The sequence below is a fragment of the Phodopus roborovskii genome, unplaced genomic scaffold, assembly GCF_943737965.1.
Source record: "Phodopus roborovskii unplaced genomic scaffold, PHOROB, whole genome shotgun sequence".
In the NCBI taxonomy this organism is placed as follows: Eukaryota; Metazoa; Chordata; class Mammalia; order Rodentia; family Cricetidae; genus Phodopus; species Phodopus roborovskii.
In genome coordinates, this window is record NW_026126418.1 from 46,801,793 (window position 1) to 46,809,837 (window position 8,045).

The window sequence follows — 8,045 nt, forward strand, 5'->3', positions numbered from 1 at the left end:
CAAACACACACACGGATGGTATTGGGGAGCTGTGACATTTTTCACTGTCCCCAATTTTCCAGCTTTGTTATTGTTTTCTTCTTCAGAGTGACCTAGGGAATCTCACACTTCGGAGACTCTGAAAGCTGGAGTGAAAATAATTTATGACTTAACTTTCATCAATAAATTGTGAGAATTTACTATCATATCTGGGGGACTGAGAATAGGCTACATTCTAAAAGTAGATCCATTGATTTCTATGGGACTGCTCATAGTGATGACAATGGCCTGGGCCACTAAAAGCCAAGAATTGACACTTTCTGTGACTCCTTCTTCCTTCCAAAATTTCTAGAGCTCAGCTGTTGCCCACTGTCCCTTTTCCTCCTGCCTCTAGTTCCTTCTCTTTCCCCTCCTCTCTCCCTCCCTCCTTTGTACTTTGGCAGTCTGCCTCTGACATGTTTGTCATGTGTTCTTTACCTTCTCAAGGTGAACAGATCTGATTGTGTTGGTTGTTACCAAACAAGGCTGGTTCTCGTTGCTCAGGTGCTGGTGCCTTGGCTTACTGTAGGTCACTGTCACCAAGGCTCAATGCAGCTTGGCTGGTTTCACTGCAGGCAGTCAGCTCAGGGGAACTGTAGATGTAGCTGTAAAACCTCCTGAGACTCTACAATCCACTGAGGAAGATAGAGCTTACTGAGGAACTAAAGACAAAACCTCTGAACAAGAGAGGGAGGGCAGCATCGGCCTATCTAATTCCATTTTCTTATAGAGTTAATGGCTTGAAATGCCTAGATTTCCTTTTTCCCTTCTTTCCCCTCTCCTTCCCTCCTTCCTTCTCTTCCTTCCTTCCTTCTTCCCTTCCCCCTTCCTTCCTTTTTACCCACTTATTTATTCAAGGACAGCTCAGAAAGGATAGTCATTTGCTTTTTAAATAATCCTTAGGGAAAAGAAAAAGCCAGGAAACACCAGAACTTGACTCCCCACTTCTGTACTGCATTTATGGCATGGCTGCTGTTATCCTCACAGTGTCTTCTCACTGCTCTGCCTGCGAGTGAGTCCAAGCTGCAACTGTTTAGTTGTCTGGTTGCTCCACCCACTTGCAGAACATCTTTCTGCCTGTTCATTTTCTAAAGCACATTAATTAGCCACTTTCAAGTTTAAGTAAGATATGAGCTCTTCCTTCAGGACAACTCTTGAATGTGTTCAATCACTGTCTTAGGTAGGGTTTCTATTGCTGTGATGAAACACCATGTCAAAAAATCAAGTTGAGGAGGAAAAGGTTTATTTGGCTTACACTTCAGCATTGCTGTTCATCACTGAAGGAAGTCAGGGCAGGAACTCAAACAAAGCATGGACCTGGAGGCAGGAGCTGATGCAGAAGCCATGGAAGGGTGCTGCTTACTGCCTTGCCCAGTCTGCTTTCTTATAGAACCACCAGCCCAGGGATGGCACCACCCACCACAGGCTGGGTCCTCCCCTATAGATCATTAGTTGAGAAAATGCCTTACAGCTGGATCTCATGGAGGTATTTCCTCAACTGAGGCTCCTTCCTCTTTGATAACTCTTAGTTTGTGTCAAGTTAACACACAAAGCCAGCTAGTATACTAACCCACTGTAGTGCATTCTATTTTTGACCTGTTCAAACTCTTTCTCTCTCTCTCTCTCTCTCTCTCTCTCTCTCTGTTTCTCTCTCTCTCTCTCTCTTTCTCCATGTTTTACTTCCTCTTTTTTTGGATAGGGTTTTACTATCCATTGCTGATTGGTCTGAGAGTTACTCTTAAACTCAGAGTGAACTTTATACTCCAAGCTGTGGGATCCCCTTCACTTCCCCCAATGAATTCTGGGATTATAGGCATGCCCCACCATACCTGGTTCGGCATTATCTCCCTCCAAATGGACCCTCAATTTGCTTAGAAATCAAGAAAATCACCTCTGGCTCTTGGGAAAGCCAATTTCAGCAATTGAGAACCTAAGGAACTCTCATAGGCAGGTTGTAGCCTGTGAGACACAAAAAGAAATCTGTTGGAGAGTTGCAAGGAAAATTTTTCTTCTCTTAATCAGAGGACATCACACAAAAAAGAAACTCCCTAGTTTAGGCAAGTTCTGTTTCCTGTACTTTCATACTTCCTTTTTGCCAGAAAAAGTGATGCAGACCACTGCAGTGTTGCAACTACCATTTGGCTGATAGGAAAGGCAGCCGGGTTGCACATGTCAGCACTGTTGCCATTGAATCTCACTCTGTCTGAATCTCAGTTCATGAAAGCTACTGTTGGCTGCTTTTTTTTTTTCCTTGCCTGCAGTAAAAACCATTCCTAACCATTACCTCTTTTCTGTGAACAAAGCAGCCATTACAGAGCTCCTGTCATCTGCTTGGGACAAGTGCTGCCAGAGAGCAAAAGCATCTTCACTCTTAAGCATTGCCATATTATTGGTAACAGGAAAGCATCTCTAATTGAGTCTATTTGGACACACACTTACTATGCCAGTGAAAATAAGGCAGCTACACTGGCACAAGGATCTTGTGCTGTCACTGAGTGATAGAGATTAGAGGGAGCCCAGACTGACCAGGCAAATTGTCTTTGCAGTATGCTGGCACACTTCGAAACAGAAAAGAAAACTTCTTTCAGCTCAGTAGAAATAAAAATAAGTTCTGGTCTAATGATCTTCATAGTCTCCCAATAAGACAACCAAACCACACATTATGAGAGCCAAAAATCATCCATCATCAGCTATATATGTTTCTTGGTCTATATTATTTCTGTCCCAGACACTGGAAGCCTGGACTTATCCCAGAGAAGAGAACTGTCATCCTGTCACATGACTGCAATTGGCAAGTCTTACCAAGAAAGTTTGGCAGATCCTAAGAACAGGACTAACATATGTTTTATATATGTGTGGGTAGGTGTATATATAGCTATCCATCTACATACATATATGTATACTTATTTATTTATAAGCCTTAGTTAAAGTTAGAAAAATTAATTTTGCATATGGATAAGTCCCACAAATTAGCACTGCTTAAGAAGGGATTAGTAGAAGCCTAAAAGATATCGTTTTGATTCTTTAAAAGTAAAAATGCCAATGCAAAATTTAAAAGTAGACTCTCATGCTAATAACTTTTATCTTTAGGTTATTGCTCATTTTTAGCAATGATTCATTTACTCATGCAACAAGTGTTTATCAAACACCATCTGTAAAGATGTATAATTCACAAAGACCTTTGCCCTGGAGAGCCCTATGATCTGTAGTATACAGGGAATGGAAACCCTCCATTCATGTAATCATTCAAAGACCATTACTGAGGATCTTCACGTGTTCTGAGAATAAAAAGGAGAGAAGACATATGATACTAGCTTCCACAGAGCTTACGTAGTATTGAAGGGAAATGAAAAAACAGTAAACAAACATCGATGAGTGTACATATAGCAGAGTTATAGAGGCAGTGTATAAAATTTCAATCAAGTGACATGGGATTATGGAAGCACACCATCACATCCGGCTTTTAACTATTTTTAGCCTTTGAAATTTCCATTCATGCCTCCAGTGTTTCTTTATTGTTGTCTCTTCCAACTTCCCTCAGGACTCCCCTCAATCTCCCTTCCAAACGCATGCTCTTCATTTGTAACTTTTTAAAGTTATTTGTTTATTGTTTCAAGCTGGTGAATCCATTTAGTTCATTTGGCTTTTTTTGGGGGGGCGGGGAAGGGTTCTGGCATCAAACGGGTTGTCAAAATTGTGTAGCCAGTGCTTTCACCCACAAAACCATCTCCCAGGCTCCATTTTGAAAAGTTTTAATGAAATCAAGATGCTATTTGTGTACTGGGGTAGGGGACACTAGGCAGAGAACTGCATGCTTGAACTTGAGATTTGGGGGTCAAGAGTATGACTACAGGAGTCGGGCTGCTTTCTTCTAATGTGAAGTGAAGAGGTCAGAAGTTGAGAGTGAGTGGCATTCAGTGTGTTAACCCTGTGGGCATTGCAAGGAAGCCATTGAAAGTAACAAAGAGAAAATAATGTGTGTGTGGGGGGGGAGAGGAGGGTAGGCAGGGTGGGGAGCTAAAAGTACCACAGAAAGAGAAACAGATTTCTCCAGATACCAAGGAAGAAGCCACCTCTGCTGTCATAAACCACCACAGAGCTGCTTTTGGAGGATGAAAAGAACAGGCTGTGTCTTGGGAGCTGGAGAACACCCTGGGCCTGCAGTCACACAGGCCACAGAAGCATACTATCCTCCTCTGCTGCTGGTTGCAGCCAGGGTGATTTCAACAGGCCCAGCTAGATTTCACCCAGAGGAAGAAAGCAAAAGGGCTATTCCAAGTTGGTGGCGAGGATGAAGACAGATTTGCTGCTGATTGGCTTTCCCTATTGATGGCAGACCTGAAAGTACAGGAAAGTACAGAATAGAGATGGATGAATAACCAGTAACCAAGTGAAGGGGCATAAAGATTTCCACAATGGGCCAGAGAGTAGGGGTTTTAAGCATGACAGCCCTGGTGCTCTCTTTTTTAAATATTCAACCCTACTTTTTAGTGTGAAAGCAAGGATGCAAAGGAATGGAAATGGTTTTGCTCCGATGAAGTTTTATTTACAAAGACAAGTTCTAGGCATGCCATGGGCAATAAACTGAGTCTGCAATAGAGTTTGTGCTTCTGATGATGGGTGAAATAAGGAGTAAAAATTTGGGTCAAAATGTGAGTGTTTGGGGTCTAGGGAGATGACTCGGTTTATTATCTCATGCATGAGGATCCAACTTTATTTATCAAGTAACATATAGAAGCTATAAAAGTCAGTCTTTGTGTCCAGAAAAGTGGCCTTTATTGCCTAGCCAGTCTAGTCCATCAATGAGGCTCTAAGTTCAGTAAGAGACCCAAAGTGATAAGGTTAAGTTGGAAAACAACAGATGAAGGTTCCAAACGTGAAACCCTCCCTGGCTTGTGCACACACATGCACATGCTCCCACGCTCACTCCCCACGGTAAGAGGTTCAACTCTTTCCCCAAGAGGGAAGACAATTAAGATGGAAGGTGAAAAGTTGCCAAGTGTGGTACCCAGGTGAGAAGGGCCCTGGCATGACCCTGCTGGTAGGGAACCAGAGAAGCAGTTCAGGTGATGGTGACTCAGGTATCAAATAGGAGGCCCAGGTTTACAAGTTTGGGAACACCTGATGCCAGGTTGCTCAGCATTGTGACTGGGCAGGCCTCACTTGGTGGTGAAGGTCCACATAGAAATGTTTTAGATTTTTAAAGAATGAAGCTGCATCGTTCAATATGGGAACAAGCAAGGTTTTCTCATTCAGTTCCTGACTATATCCCTAAACTCTATCATGACATGGGGTCAATTCAGATTTTTCAATGTATAATAAAATATGAATGACTCTATAGCTTCCAGCTAATCAGGTTGTTTCATATCAAATTGTGCCACTACTTGAATAGTATGGGGGTTGACCTCACTGGGGTGACAGGGAATGAAAAAAAAAGTATATACAGAAAAGCTGGGATCAAGTGGCTGGTGAGCTTGGGAAGAGACACACTGGGCAGCCCAGAAACTCAGGTTGTGTATTAGACACAGCTGAACGAGGAGGCAGGTTAGTTAATCTCTGTAAGGGTCTCCACAGGGAAGCAGTCTCAGGCAGCTGCCATCCTGGAGGAGGAAGCTGTGGTTGGTACTTTCTGCAACACTGTCACCATCCATCAAGATCCTTGCTATTTCCGAGGGTCTGAGGCATTGGGTCTTTAGTATGACTTTTTTTCATGCCACAAATGCTCATTCATACAGGGATTTATGTGCTCCCCCACAAAATTGTCTATTTGTATTTCAAGATTCCATTGTTTTTTTTTTTTTTTTCCACTGAGTACTACTCCATTGTGTAAATTTTCTCCATCCATTCTTCGGTTGAGGGCCATCTAGGTTGCTTCCAGGTTCTGGCTATTACAAATAATGCTGCTATGAACACAGTTGGACAGAGGTTCTTGTGGTATGAATGTGCATCTTTTGGGTATATGCCTAAGAGTGGGATTGCTGGATCTTGAGGTAGACTGATTCCCGTTTTCCTAAAAGGGGATGGGATGGGACAGTTCAGTGGGGGACATGGGTGGGAAAGGGAACTGGGGTTGATATGTGAAATGAGATTGTTTCTAATTTAAATTTTTAAAAAAACCAAAAACATTATCTCTTTGAGCATCAAGTGTTTTGTGTCTGACACACTTGGAGCCACCCCTTGTGACAGCACAGCGAACTCAGTTGGCAGAATCGGCTTTAAAAGATCTCCAAGCTGAAACCACTGTGGATGTTGAATAAACAGTCTGTACAGATTCATGGTGCTCAACAACTCTACAGTACCTTTCATCTGCTTTTGTTGTTGTTGTTATTTTGTTTTTGAGGCAGGGTTTTGTTCAATAGCCTTAGTGAGCCTCAAAGTCACAGCAATTGTGTGTCAGCCTCCTTAGTGCTGGGATTACACATGCATCACTATACCCATCTCATGTTGCTTTCTGGTTTTTTTTTTTTCCCTCACTATTCAACTGAACCAGAGCTATCAGCACTGTTGTTATTTTACTTACATTTTAAAAATTCTCCAAGTGCTTCAATTCTTTCCTGATAATAAGCCAGGCTGTACTATACAGAATGATAGCTCTTTCAGACCTCTGGAGTACAATTTGGTATGTTTTCTGAGCAATCTGAAGGTATTAACATGTTTCTTGATGGTAAATTAGGCCCTGGGATACTAATTTATTGCTCATAGCTTATGAGATCCCTGTTGTACTAGTGACAAAAAGGGTAGACATGTCTTTTAAGAGAATGTTCCATTTGCTCTCAACTAAAAGAAACACAAAAAAAGTAGTTTAATTGAAACATATTAATGTATGGTTTGGCTTAATTTCTATTGTTGTGATAAAGTACTCTGAAGCTGGGTATGGTGGTTCTTGCCTTTAATTCCAGGGAGGCAGAAGCAGCTGGATCTGTGTGAGTTGAAGGCTAGCCTGGCCTATGTAGCCAGTTTCAGGTCAGTCAAGGCTGCATAGTGACATGCTGTCAAACAAACAAACAAAAAAAAAACAAGCAAACAAACAAATGAAACAATTGCAACGCTGACAAAAGGCAATGTGGAGGAGAAAAGATTTATTTTAATTCACAATTTCATGGTAAATTCCATCAAAGCAACAAGTGAGGCAGCCAAAACTTAACACAGCAAGGCGTATCATGTTCACACAATTCAAAGATGAAGACCAGAGAGAAATACACGTATTGATAGTGTGCTTAACTCATTCTCTTCACTCCTATACAGTCCAGCATCCAAACCCAGGGAAATGTACTGCCCACAATGGGCTAAGTCTTCCTGGATCAATTCATGTAACCAAGAAAATCTCTATGACCATTCATACCCACAGACCAAACTGATCTCGACAGACCAGCATTGAGCTCCCGATCTCAGGTGACTCTAGATTTTGTTGAGCTGACAATTAAAACTAACCAGTACAGTGTCCAAATCTAGCCTTTTCCTTTATGCAAATTATCCTTATCTTACAGGAAATATATATTGTCCTGAGAGTCATTGACATTCATTTAGCAACTACTATGAACAGAATTTTGTCCATTACAGTGTTTGGGAAAGTAAATTAAGCCATGCTTCATGCTGTGGTTTTCTTAGGTTTGTATTTCCCTTGAACAGGATGCAAATATTCATGTATATGTAAATATGTAAGACTTACATTCAAATAAGTAAAAAAGTCAACAATTTCAAAAGAATGATCTAATTAAGCAACTATAAGTTATACAAATAATAGCACTTTATGATGACTGAACTCTTTGCACCATTCAGCCTTACAACAACAGTTTTATAGGCACTGACCAAATTACCTCTCACAACAGCCCTGCGAGGTGGGTGGCATTATTCTATCCTAGAGAAGTAAATCCCGCTAACAGCTAGTAAGTGGCAGAGCTGAGTTTTAAAACTAGATCTGCCTGACTGCAAAGCCCTTGATCTTAATCTCGATCTCATTATGCTTCAGAAACACACATTTTAAGCTGGGTAGAATCGATAAGTAAAAGCCAGTTATTGTAGGATAT